This window comes from Delphinus delphis, chromosome 12 (assembly GCF_949987515.2).
Source record: "Delphinus delphis chromosome 12, mDelDel1.2, whole genome shotgun sequence".
Classification (NCBI taxonomy): Eukaryota; Metazoa; Chordata; class Mammalia; order Artiodactyla; family Delphinidae; genus Delphinus; species Delphinus delphis.
Window position 1 is genome coordinate 75576280 of NC_082694.2, and position 13933 is coordinate 75590212.

Sequence of the window (13933 nt, forward strand, 5' to 3'; positions counted from 1 at the left end):
GTTACGCGTGAGCACTTGGGGAGCATTGCCTCAGATGCCTCCTGCAGCCCCTATGCCCTGGCAGTGCTGGTGTCAGCCTGCCTGCTGTCTGATTGGCCATGCGGAGCCTAGCCAGATGGCCGCTGGGTCCTGGCTGCTTGGGAAGTGAGAACTCCACCTCCCGGGCCTGGCTGGCCCCTGCCTCGTGGGCGCCAGCTTTTGATTGGGAGATCCCAGGAGCTTGGATCTGTAATCCGAGGTTTCTGGGCCTGGATCGAAGGGAAGAACTTCAACATGGTGAGTTTTATAATTCAGTTCTTCACATTGTCAGCCCTCCTGCCAGCACAGGGCCAGGGGCAGGGGTGAGGCGGGATGGTTTCTTTGGGGGTGCAGAGAATGCAGCCTGTTGTGTTGTGTGGTGGCCGGGTCCTGGGTCTGCTGGCCAAGTGGTGGGGACCGAAGGCGGGAGGAGGGCTACCGGAAGCCGAAGGCCTATGCGCCTTGAATCGGCAGGGGAAGCACCTGGGGCTCTAAGCGAGGGGCCTGTGTTCCGCCCGACGTATGCGAGGTCCTGCCTCTCGGGCCTTGGGTGGAACTCGCTCCCTCTAGTCGGAACAATTTATTCCCCTCCGTCTCCTCTCCACTGACCTCCCCCCGGCTCATTCTGTCCCAGTCACAGTGGCGCCTGCCGCTCCCCACAGGTACCACACGTGTCCTGCCTCAGGGCCTTTGCTCTGGTTGTTCCCTTTGCCTGGAACACTGTTCCCTCTCTGCCCACTCGTCTAAAACTCTTCACTCTCTTTGAGTATTTGCTCAAACAAATGAAGCAAAACCCGACCACCCTATTCAATTCTGCAAACTGAATGCTCTTACCTGCCCCTTCTGTCTTTTGTCCACAGTACTTATTACCTTATGATGTACTGTTTTAATGTACATATTTATTAGGCTTATTTTTTAATGTCTTTCTTTCTCCACCAGAATGTAAGTTCCCTGAGGAGGACCTTTGTTCTGGTCACTACCAGAAGAGTGCCTGGTACATAGTAGGTGATCAAAAAATAAACGAATCTGTCTTAAAAGGATTGGATGGTAGTTAACCCCACCTCACGGGGCGCTGGAGAATCTACTGGGTATTGTTTGGAAACATGCTTTCCAATAAATGAGGATCCACTGTTTTTCAAGTTCACGCTCAAAGGCTGAGGACCTACTACGGGGAGAGTGAGGTTGAAGAGGCTCTGAACACAGGACCGGAGGGGAAGTCTTGGTGGAATAAACATGCGAAATAGGCCTGTGCCATCGGCTGGTGGAATCAGCCACTCAAATGGTGATGTCTGCCATATTGGGCATCAGAAACTATTGTGAGCTGAGCCACGGGTGGCTTGTTAATGACAGTAGTTAACCTGCTGAAGTGGACAATACTTTCTTGGGCAGAAGGGTGGGGATGGAGGTACAGCTACATGGTGGGAGGTGGTATGGCCCTAGTGAATCCCAGCCTTGCTGTAGCCTGTAGCCCACTGGAGTGTCCATGCAAATGCATGACATATGTTTAGGGCCTGAAAGAAAACATCTTGCCCTCCCCTGGGTCATGCCTCCTGTGTAGGCTGCTCTGGGTTCAAAGTGCAGAATGGGAGAGCCATGGAGTCTGGTGGGCATCAGAGGGCATATCACCAAACTGCTTATGACTCAGGCTTTTTGGCTGCCTCTGGCACCTTTGACCCTCCTTTGCCCTCCACCCTGTCGCTCTTTCTCAGACCCCTGTTATCCAAGGTGCTGGGTTCTACACAGGCATAGAACGTGTGTAATCTGACCTAGCTGTGAGTGGGGCTGCTGTTCAGCTTGGCTAATCGCTCTCACACAATCCCAGTTATTTTGGAAGGGGGTGTGCACGTGATCAAGAGGGGTGCCCACGTGACCAAGAGGGGGTGTCCATGTGATTGGCATGCCTGTGTGTGACAGGGCAGGGCCCTGAATACAGTCTGAGTGTGAGACGTGTCATCCTTCTCATTAGGATTAAGCAAGACGAGTTTCTTTGTTTTCCCTGTTAGTTCATAACTTTACACCTCTTGGCACAGGTTTATTCTGAGGTGATAACATCAGTGTCTGCGCATCAAGTATGTCATCCCATTTTTCTTCCCGTTTCCAAATTAAATCGAGCTACAAATTTGTATTGTACAATAACAGAAGACTCCATTTTTAGACCGTTTTCCTCTGGAGTCCATGCAGGGGCACCAGGCACGGAGGACTTCAGCTGCTGAGACCTTTCCTATTGTCTCCAGAACCCTGCCAGCAGCGCCTTCAGCCGCAGCCTGCTCAGGATTGCGGAAAAATCAAGAGCCAGGTGCGTTTAATGCCTCTTCCTCCCCAAACCCCCAAAACAGCTTCCTCACTGCAAAACCAAACCAAGCTCAGGGGATTGGTAGTGCCTGGAGGGAATCTGGGGCTGGAAACAAGGGACCCGGGGCCAGGGGTGTTCACACACGGGCTCTCAGTGCCCCCTGGGGGGCCACGACGCTCAGGCAAGCTCCCTCTAGACTCCCTGCCTCTGGCTTCTGAATTTGTCACCAAAGCAGGTTCATCTGGCCCGAGGCCCGAGGTTGAGCTAATCTTTACAATCAGGAGGGACTTTGCAGTGATTAAAGAGGCATTTCCTGCTGACATGTTGGTGCTAGCAGCTTCCAAGTCATATAGAAGAGGAGCTGACATGTAGAGCCCTGGGAGAGTGGCTGGTCCTCGCTGGGGCAGCGTCCGGGGTGGTCTGCACCAAGCGCGCAGCTCTCTTGTGAGACCATCCTAGCACTTTCCTCTGTAGTGCGTGCGTTCACCGTCATGGTCAATGTAGGTGGCAGGGCAGGCTTGAGTTTGAGTAGAGACAGTTGTCTTGTGTGAGGTATGGTTACCTTCCAATTATTTCCAGAGCTTGGAAAAACTGGAGGATCCAGGAAGGAGAGAGCAGGCTTTCCTCCCTTCATGGGAACGCCCCCACGACTAGAGGATGGATATATACACTTCAGGGGGCCTCCTTCTTATAGAAGGAGGAAGAGAGCCCACGGGAGGTCGGGCCTTAGCTGCAAACAAAGAACTTGGGGAAAAAATGGGTGTGTATTAGGATACTGTCAGATGCAAGTGATAAAAATGTAACCCAAAATATCTTAAGCAAAGTAGGGAATTTATTATTGGCTGAAGGTCCTGGGGTAGAGGTCTGGCTCAAATGGCATCATCGGGGCTCTGTTTGCTCAAGTCCTTGGCTCTGCTCCCCACTACCGCTGGCTTTGCTCTGCAGATAGCTTTCGCCCTGGGCTGCAGAAGATGGCTGCTGACAGCCTTAGACTCATATGCTCCCCGCTTGGCACCAGCACTTGATCAAAGCGACTTCTATGTCCCAGCTTATTTAGAGAAGACATAAGACTGGCGCTGCGTGGTCATTTGCCAGTGGGCTGGGCCAGGAGAGCGTGGTCTTGAGGACATGCCTGCTGATAGAGCTCCATGACCGCGTGGAGACGAGTGCCCCCAATGGGAGCCAAGAAAATACTCAGCTTCTTCCTTTGCCCTCTCCAGGGGCCCATCTCTCTTCCATTTAGCACTCCCCAGGGCCAAGGGCTAATCATTTGGGCTTAGAATGAAAAGGAGAAAACTTATAGGAATAAATGCAAAGTTTTACATTTTAGATCATTTGTCCATGTAGCTGAGAATTGCTCTGATCCAGTTACTTTTGGATGCCTCCTGTTTTCCCTTTTTTTGAACAGTAGTGTGTATAGCAGTTATCTTGGGCTTGTCCACCATTGTACGTTGGGTGTGTAAGGGGCAGATAATGTGTCACTCTGGTTCTGGGTCTTTAGTGGAGACACCACAGAAGAGGAACTGTACGTGTGGGCCCTCACGGGGGTTTGGACCAGGTTTAGGTGGAAAGATCCTGGAAGTCAAGCCTTGCCATGATGGAGTGAGATCTGGGCACCCTTGGGGAGAGCATGAGGGCATTTTGCACGTCAAGGCATGTGAATTGTCACGTCTGTGGCAGGGTGAATTTTTTTTTTTAACATCTTTATTGGGGTATAGTTGCTTTACAATGGTGTGTTAGTTTCTGCTTTCTAACAAAGTGAAGCAGTTATACATATACATATGTTCCCATATCTCCTCCCTCTTGCTCTCCCTCCCTCCCACCCTCCCTATCCCAACCCTCTAGGTCATTGCAAAGCACCGAGCTGATCTCCCTGTGCTATGCGGCTGCTTCCCACTAGGCAGGGTGAATACACAGGGATATCAGCTTGGTGCTTTGTGACCGCATGGAGGGGTGGGATAGGGAGGGTGGGAGGGAGGGAGAGCAAGAGGGAGGAGATATGGGAACATATGTATATGTATAACTGCTTCACTTTGTTAGAAAGCAGAAACTAACACACCATTGTAAAGCAACTATACCCCAATAAAGATGTTAAAAAAAAAAAAAAAGACACCCATCTGGTGGGAAGCAGCCGCATAGCACAGGGAGATCAGCTCGGTGCTTTGCAATGACCTAGAGGGCTGGGATAGGGAGGGTGGGAGGGAGGCTCACAAGGGAGGGGATATGGGGACCTGTGTATGCATATGCTGATTCACTTTGTTGTGCAACAGAAACTAACATGGTATTGTGAAGCAATTATACTCCAATAAAGATCTACTAAAAATATAAAGAAAAAAAAAAGATGCCCATGATGATATCTCCCATCCACATGTTCCTTTTGCAACGTGACGTCACGGCCCACCAGGAAGGGGCAGGTCTTTGTCCTCCTTCCCCGAACCTGGGTGGGGTTTGCAACTGCTTCAATGAGCAGAGTGTGGGGACGTGGGGCTCTGGGCTTCCAAGGCTAGATCATAGTGGTTGATAAAGGTTCAGACTGGTTCTTCCTCTTTTAGGACACTTGCTGCGGGGAAGCCCAGGCTGTGTGAAGAGGCTCCACGCAGGTGTTTTGGCTAGTAGCCCTGGCATCAGTCGCCAGACACCTGAGTGAGGAAGGCTCCAGCCCAGCCCCCGTCTTACTAAAACTGTGTGAAAGAACCACCTTGCCGAGCCTGCCAACCTCCCAAACTGTAGGTGATAATAATAATAGTAGTAGTAGCAGTAATAGTAATAATAGTAATAATAATAATACATGTTTCATGTCACAAAGTTTGGAGTGTTTTTTACACAACAATGAATAATGAGGGTGCTCGATATGAAGATCACAGGGAAGTCTTAACCGTCTACAACCTGGAGATGAGCTGGAGCCATGGCTACTTAAGCTCTAAAATACATTTTAAGAACAACGATTTGGGTTGGAAGGAGCTGCCTGGAGTGTGGAGTTAATTAGGGAAGTCAATGTAGGCATTAAACAGATGGTTGAACTTTTGGGGTGGGAGAACAGAGGCAGTGGGACATCTTGGCTAACAGTATTATTAACAACATTGCCAGGAAGAGCCAATATTCCTCAGAAACTTCCCTTCGGCGGGTGGAGATGAAGAAATAGAATTGCCAGTTCTGTTTCCCACGTCTCCTTCTGCTTGGGGCAAAGTCTGGCTGGTGGGGAGTATGGCGTGTGAACCCTAATGGGAGCTCTGTCGGTTCTCATGACTTGAGTCATTTTTGCTGAAAATCTGTCAGGTCTCCCCAACCCCCCCCCCAAACCTTCCCGAATCACCCGGTTCTCACTGGTCGCTCTCACTGCAGTTAGCATCCATCCCACATGGCTTAGCCCTTCACTGCAGCTTTTCCCTCTGCTGCCCTCAGGACAAAAGCCTGACTGGGCTGCTCACTAGCTCACCTCCCTTCTCCTGGCTGCATTCCTTGTCCGCAGCCTTCCAGAAGAACTGACAGCTATGTGAAAGTACTGTCCCTTTTCTTGGGCCCTTGCAGATGCTGCTAATTCTTTCAGAAATGTTATTTCTCCCGCTCTCTTCCCTGCTCCTCCCTCCCTCCCTCCCCACCACCACCTCACTGGGAAACACACAACACTCCTCCCCCACAACTTCCCCTCTGTATCCCGCCCATGCCTAGCCACCTCCCAGATTCCCATTAAGAAGCCACTTCCTCCAGGAAGCCTTCCATGCTGCTTCTGGGACTGGGCTAGGGTTCTCCCTTGCTTGTGCCTCCCCTCCTCACATATTGTTTTGCTCTTAGAATTGTCTGGTTGCTGGTTCCATCTAGAAGGTGGCCTCTCTGAAAGTGGGGACTGTGGTTCATCTCAGAACCTGTTTTTGTCAGTTTGTGACCCTCCTCGGCCAAGGATTTCCTTTACGCAGGGCCAGGGCTTCATCTTCACACCTCATGGGGATGAGCACACATTAGGGCTCTGTAAAGCTTGTTGACTAGCACCGTGATAAGTTTTGCAGAGAGCATTCAGAGACCTAATCATGCATGAGCTTCTCAGTCTAGCGTAATGGACAAGGATGTGGGCTCTGGAGTCAGCAAAAGACCTGCTTTGAGCCACGGCTTCTTGCTGTGACAGTCACGGGGGTCGGCTGCTCAGACTTCCGGCCAAGAAAGAACTTGTCACGGAGCTGTGGGGAGGGCACTTAGCTGATGGCCTCGCGCTGCAGCACCTTTGGGGCCCTTCACAGTGTTTGAGGCCAGGCTGCTCTCAGCCTGGGCATCCCCCAGCCAATGACTGAGTGCAGTGGGGATGCTGGGGCCTGGACATCTCTGCTCAGTGCGAGGCCCTCTGTGTGCAGCCTTTGCTGGAGTTACCTGTTGGGCTATTGAGATTTTCTCAGATATGTACCCCGGTGTGACGCTCTTCTGCTCAATCTCCCTTCCTCTCTGTTCTCCTTTCACAGGTGTCAGGACTGCACTGCAGTGTGAAGACTCCCCTCGTGCTCCTGCCCCCGGCCCTGTTTATCTTTCACAGGCGTTATTCCAATAAATCTCTGGCATTTCTGACTTATCTTGGCGTCTGCTTCCCAGAGAACCACCTGACACACTCTGTGACCTTAGACAAGCTTCTTAAATGGTCTGTGCCTCAGTTTCCTTATTTGTAAAATGGGCATAGTAACAGTAATGACTTCATAGTTTAATAGTGAGGCTTCGTTACATGTTAATTACGCGTTAAGTGCTTAGTTTCGTTTCTGCCACATAATAAGCACTCAGACAAAAGTAGTTACAGCTACTTAATGCTCATATACATGAGACTTGGTGCCTCCCAAGAGTCCAGCACCCAGCACCCAGCTCAAGATCCGGCATGTAGTAGGTACTCAGTAAACACTTGGTGGGTGAGTGGAAGTCAGTGGGGCTAAGCAAGGTTTCCCAGTGGAGCACCAAGTGCAGTCCCTGACCAGTCTCTGCAAATGGACCTGTATCCCCAGATAACCCACCTGAGTAAAGTCTCCCATCAGCTGGGCCAGGATGAAAAGACCCCCACCTCCCCCCGGGGACCACCAGCAAGCCTTCTTTGTCCCAGTTAGTCCTGCCAGCAAGTGGGTTTCCAGAATCCAGAGCAGCCCCATCACAGGGCAGGGGGAAGGGGCAAGTGGGGGAAACCCCCATCCCTCTCTGTAGAAAGATGTCCTTCATGTTGCTCCTGGAAAAGGCCAGGCTCTGGTGTGCTGGGCTGAGCCCCAACTCAGAAGGTGTGGGCAGGTGTACGGGCCTGAGGGTGGCACCTGACCTTGATTCAGAGTCCTTCCATGGCCAGGAAGTTGCTATTCTCAGGGCTAGGATTTCCAAAGAGCTAAAAGAAAGAGGTGGAGGCAAGTGGAGGCCAAGGAACACCCTTTTGTCTGCAAGGTCACAGGTGGTGTGCTGTGTGACCAGTTTCTTGGTCCAGAATCGCCGTGCTCAGACATCTGCCCAGTGGGAGTCTGTGCGTCGCTGCAGGTCAACATGCATCTACCCACCCTGGCCCGCTGGCAGACAGATCTGCAGAGCTAAGCGGCTTCAATTAGCTGTTGTTTGGACAGTTCATTTATGAGGTGAATATTTGGAAATGACTTTTATTGAGGTATAGATGTCACAAATGTAATTTTCACCTGGGAATCTTTTCTGGCATAAGGGACACAGAGCTTGCCCAAGCTGACTTCTAAGGCTTAGAGAAACAGGTTTTCTCTCTGATGTCCTTGGAACTCAGGGCCAGGTCTCGGAGAGTGAAGCTGTCAGTGATACTGCAGCCCCCGTTTACGGAAAACTTCCTATGAGCAGGGAGCTGTGCTAAGCGCTTCAGTGAATACTCACAGCAGGTCTCTGGGGCGAGCATCAGATCCCCATTCTATAGATGAGGAACCGAGGCCTCAGAGACAAAATGACTTGCAGAGGCCACATAGCTGAGGGGGCCAGGGTTTCAATGCCTGTTGCTCAATCTCAGTGTCAAGTGTCCTATCTTTTCCTGTCAATATACCCAGAGGGAAAAGGACTCAGGGGGCAGGAGACTGTTGTTTAGTATTGATATATCAAAGGAACACGGGAATTAACTGAAAGAGGTCCCAAATGTCCCAAACCTGGAACGTTTGAGCAAGAAAATAGAGTGGTATTGGATTATAACCCAGAGTATAAAATAAATATCTATGAATTCATACCGATATAAATACATGATTAAATACAAAAATAAATGGGGAAGAACAGACAAATCTGTGCAGAAGAATTCCAAATAATTTACATAGATACCACGCCCCGAAGGAGGTGATACACAACTCTACATCCCTTAAGTATGGGTTGTACGTGATGACGTCCCTCCAAAGAGTAACAAATGGAAAGGGGAGAAAGTAGAGTCACTTCTCAGTGGAGAAACCTGGCAAGCACGGCATCAGCCAGGTGATCAAGGTCAACATCTACCGCGATAAGTCTTGCGCATAGCGTGTCCCTTTCAGATGATGTGATGAAAACGACATCTTACCTCTATGGTCTTCCTTTCAGTAACCCATAACCCCAGTTTAATCATGAGAAAAACATCAAACAGAATCACAGTAGAGGACATTTGACCAAATACCTAACCAGCACTCCTCCAATCTGTCAAGGTCATCCAAACAAGGAAAGTCTGAGAAACTGTCACAGCAAGAGTTGCCTAAGGAGATATGACGACTAAATGTGACATGGTGTCCTGGATGGGACCCTGGCACAGAAGAAGTTATTGGGTGAAAACTAAGGAAATCTGCATCCAGTGTGGACTCTGGTTAACGGTAGGATATCAATATTGGTTCATTACTTGTAACGATTGCACCGTGTTAGCGTAAGATGTTAATAATAAGGGAAACTGGGAACTCTGTACTATCTCACCATGTTTTCTGCAAATCAATGACTATTATAAAAACGTTTATTAATAAACAAAACAAGGCACCGTAACAGGTCAAGAAAGAGACTGCAGAAGAAAGTCAAAAGCTTTGTATTTTGCACCGGGTCCCACAAATTAGGTAGATGGTCTTGGTGCCAGGCAGCAAAGCTGTCACTGGTCCTGGAGACAAAGTGGGGTTTTCTGAGGTTGTCATATTTTCCCTGGGGCCTTCCTCAGCCAGGACCACGTGGCATAGCAGGATTGTTCTGGTGGAGGGGTATTCTCTCCAAGAGGGTATAACCTGAGGGCCTTGTTCACCAGCTAAGTATATCCTAGGCCCTCTGGTAGTCCTGGCACCAAAGTCCAACTCAAGTGCACCTGCCGGGTGCAGGGCACAATGCTAGGAGGAGGTTGTCCGGCAGGACGGGAGCTAGGTTTAGGCTTTGCCCTCTAGTTATCTGTGGCCTCAGCGGAAAGGCGAGAAGACATCTTCATAGACAAAGAGGATGAGACTAACTGTGTGGGAAGGAGAGGTGGCACCGCTCAGCCGCTGTCAAAGGGAATCATGGTTAGGAAGGCTTCCAGGAGGAGGGGGACGAGAGGTTACCGCTGAGCCTTGATGAGAGGGTGGAAGTCAGCGGTTAAGATGAGGCCCAGGCAAAGACTCATTCAATGGCATGGGGGCTTGACTCGGAGGAGGCGTGGGGAAAAGTCCAGGCAAATGGGTTTGGGAGAATGAAGAAGAGTCTTGCAAGCCCTGCTAAGCGGTTGGGACCGGACAACGCTACGACTCTTGAGCAGGGTTGTGACGGGGCCACGTGTGGGGAATGGAGAACCTCCAGCTGCAGCAGGGAGGGTTCACTGGGGTGGGGCAGTGAGAGAACTGGATTCCCCAGGCCTGCTGGCAGAGAGGGTGAGACCTAACTCGGGTCACTGTGTCCTTGCACAGTACGAGTGTCCACACCCGGCGACAGACCACGGATGGGGGTGGTGGTGGTAGCAGTCTGTCTGGGCAGGGAGGGGGCTTATCACCGACGTTGCTGAGAGCAAGGTAATAAGAAAAGGAGAGCCCACCAAGAGTCGATTTTACATTGTTTTTGAATTGTCCACAGACGTATGTACGTCTCCTAGAGATGCAGCTTGGTGAATAAAGTTGTCGGTCTGGTCGACCTGCCTTGGTCCAGCATAACCCACTTTCTAGGGTCTTCTGTGCCCATGACTAGCCCTGGGAGAGTAGGGGTGGGCTAGCCTTCAGCTGGCCAGGCCAAGCTAATTCAGACGTCACCATGGCACCTAAATGGGGTCAGGAACGGTCAGGAAAAAGCGGTAGTGAAACCAAACTCTGAAGAAGCAAGTCCAAGCAAGTTTCAGGATGTGAACACAGGCCCCAGGATTTGATGCGCCCCGGTATTCAGAGCTGTCCCAGAGCCTGGTCATCGCACACCGGCTGCCAGCTCGAGACCACCATCCTTCCAGGTGTTTCAGGTGATAAATGGAATATTTATAAATGGAATGGAATGTTTATAAATGGAATATTTCCTGCCATATCAATAAACGACGTCACAGTCACCAACGATTGCAGCCCTCCAAAGTGAGCTGGTGAGCCCTGAGGAAACTCGGGGCTAAAAAGAATGCCGGCCATCTAGCAGCCATCAGACTGCAGCCACTCCCCGCAGTGAGCCCTGAGGAAACTCAGGTTGTGAAAATACAGGCCCCAGATAGCTGAGGTGCATATCAAAGGAGTGGTTGCCCTGAGCCCAGACTCTTGCATCTTCCCATACCTAGAAAAGCCGCTAAATGCCTTAACTTGAGATATCTGGTTTTCTTTATTTAACAATAATCTTTCGAGGGTCCCAATTACCTGCTGTTTGTTGCAAAACCCCTATTTATCCTGGCTCCTCCCAATGCCTCCTCAAGCAGTTTCTCTGAGTTATCTGTCTCCCGGGCTGCAGTCCTCACTGTGCACCGAATAAAACTGAACTCGCAACTCGCGCGTCATGCATATATTTTTTTTAAGTCAACACAGGGGTCTTCCGGCATCTCCCTGCTTCTCCTGAGCACACCACACCCATCATATTCTCAGCCCCGCCTGATGTTCCCCCCTCCCCGACCCCCATTGCCCACCCGCACTCCCCCATCAAAGTCGAGGCCCAGGACCATCTTTGAGGGAGCTTCACCTGGCCCCCAGACACATGGCTGTCTGGGCCTCCCTAGTGCTGTCTGTCTGTATCTTACCAGTTACCCCGTGTAGTTGAGGCTCTTGTAGAGTTTAGATTGGGAGCTCCCTGAGGGAAGACGGAGCCGGACAAGGTAGTCCTGTAACCGAGCAGGACCCCGTGTGTACCTCCGTCAAGTTTATGATTAACCTCCTTGTCTGAACCTTTAGTCTTTTCCTTGTTCAAAACTTGTTCTCCTCAAGATTGAGGAGTATCAAAGAAAAGGGGGGAACTGTGACGGAGCAGAGGACCCTATGCGCCCTCCCGGGACTGACCTTCCCCCATATCCTCTGCTTTAGTTCCCCTCAGGATGTACCTAGATAATAGTATTTGACGCACATTTCCTGAGTTGTTTTACAGATGTAAAAACCCCCCACCAAATGGAAGATGTTAACTACTTGATGACCCTGAACACAGAGCCCCAGGCCTCCCGGAACCGCAGGATGGATAAAGTTAACACCTGTGACACCACCTTGATCCCTCGCCATCAGCCAGTAAAAGAACTGTGCACGATCTGATCACGTACCCTGTGACCCCCGCCCCCCACCTGGCTTTCAAAAATGCTTTGCCCAAACCCTTCGGGGAGCTCAAGGCTTTTTAGGGCATGGCCCACCCGTCTCCTTGCTCGTGCAGCCCTGCGCTAAACCTTTCTCTGCTCCAAACTCTGATGTCTCGGTTTGTTTGGCCTCACTGTGCGTCAGGCACCTGGACTTGCGCTAACGGTCCCACATCCCTGTTTTCTACCTCCCAGGCCTGTGGGTCCTGGCTCCGGGGGGACTGCAGCAGCCTCAAACATTCCTGATCAAGATTCATCTGTGCTCCTGGGAGCTTCGTGTGGGCAGAGGTTGGGGCCAGGGGGCTGAGGTATTTCCTGGAGAGTCTGGCTTTGGGGCTTCTCTCTACCCCTGGGCTTGCGGGCCTTACCTTCCTCCCTTCATCCTTTCTTGTGCCCCCACTTTCCTCTCTCTCATCGTAGGTGCCTGGAGCTGCTGACTTTTCCCTGTCAGGCAGGAGACCCCGAAGCTCCTCCGTCCTCTCTCTTCTCTGTAGGCCAGGGAGGGCATCCTTGGATCCGTGGATGAATTCACTCCTACCAGGATTGTGTGTCAGGATCTTCCTGAACTTTCCCAGAGGCCTCCTGAAGCGAGCGCCCTGAAGTAAGACTTAATGCGGACGGGCTTTGGCTTGGGTGGAGAGATCTTCCATATCCCTTAAAATTTCTGTCTGTCTCCATCCATTTATTCAACCACCGCTGTCTGAGTTTCTATGTTGCGCAAGGCATTAAGAATAGAAGGGTATAAGAGGCAGTGCCTACCCTCTAGGTGCTTATATTCTAGTAGGGCAGAGGGCAAGCAAACAGATAAATTTAAGACAATGTCATAAATGATGTCATAAATATTACCTAGGAGGTTTTAGGAGAACAGCAGTAAAGCCTGTAACCCCGTGTTGGCGGGTCAGGAAATGCTTCCCTGAGGAAGTTACAGCTGAGACCTATAGTGAAATTTCTCTGCCAAGGGGGTGCCAGTCCAGACTCAAGTCTTCTTTCCCTGGAGCAAGCGCTAGAGAGAAGCAGGGAGGACGAAGGACCCCAGGCTCGGAGGAAGCAGGAACGGGAGGCCGATGGAGGGCTAAGTGCAGTTACCAGCACCAGGGCCCAGGTCAGAAGGGGACAAGTGGCCCCGCTGACCGGGCTCTGAGCCCGTGTGCTGCTGGCTGGGTGCCCACCCTTCCTTCCTTCGCCTCAGGATGAGGCTGGGCTTCCATGGGGGCCTCAGTGACCCCAGCTGGAACCAGAGGCTGCAGGGCTTGGAGCCATGAGCCTGGCCTTTGTCATCAGCTCCTTGGCAGGGTCATGATAGCAGAACAGCTTGTCCTGTCTCAGCTGGAACACTTTGGGAGGGTGGGGCGGTGCCGACCTGCCAGCCCAGCCGCTGCTCTCCACTTTCCTCCCTGGATCTGATCAAGTGAGAATAAATACAGCACACTTTTAGTCCAGCCTTGCGGAGCCTTGGTGTTGACCTACCCAGGGAGTTCCTGGGCACCCTCCGCTGCTCTTTTTAGCCAGACTGCTATGTTTTGCAAAAAGAGGTTGAGGTCATTGAAGATCCGGTGTGGATACCCTGACCATGGCTCTGGGGAATGTCCTGGAGGCGCCGGGCCAGAGGGCTGTGTGTCCTGTCAAGGCTCCATAGATGTTCAAGAGCTGTGGACTTTTAGGGCTTAGAAGAGACTTTGGGAGCATCCAACCCAACTCCCTTCTGTGAGGATTCCCAACAGGGACACCTTCCACAATGACAGACTAGAATCGCTTGGGGGTGCAGTTTCAAATTACACCCCTCAGTGATTCAGACCGTCTCCCTGGGTGTGCGTGTGCCTGTCGGGGTGGTGGGCGGGAGGTGTAAGAGTGTGATGTGGGAGGGGACACGTGACTGGAAACCATGGCCTCAACATCCCCTGTCTCCCAGCCCCTGCCTGGATGCCTCCAGTTAGGGAACTTCCTGCCACGTGTGGTATCCGTTCTCCTTTGTAGAGGGC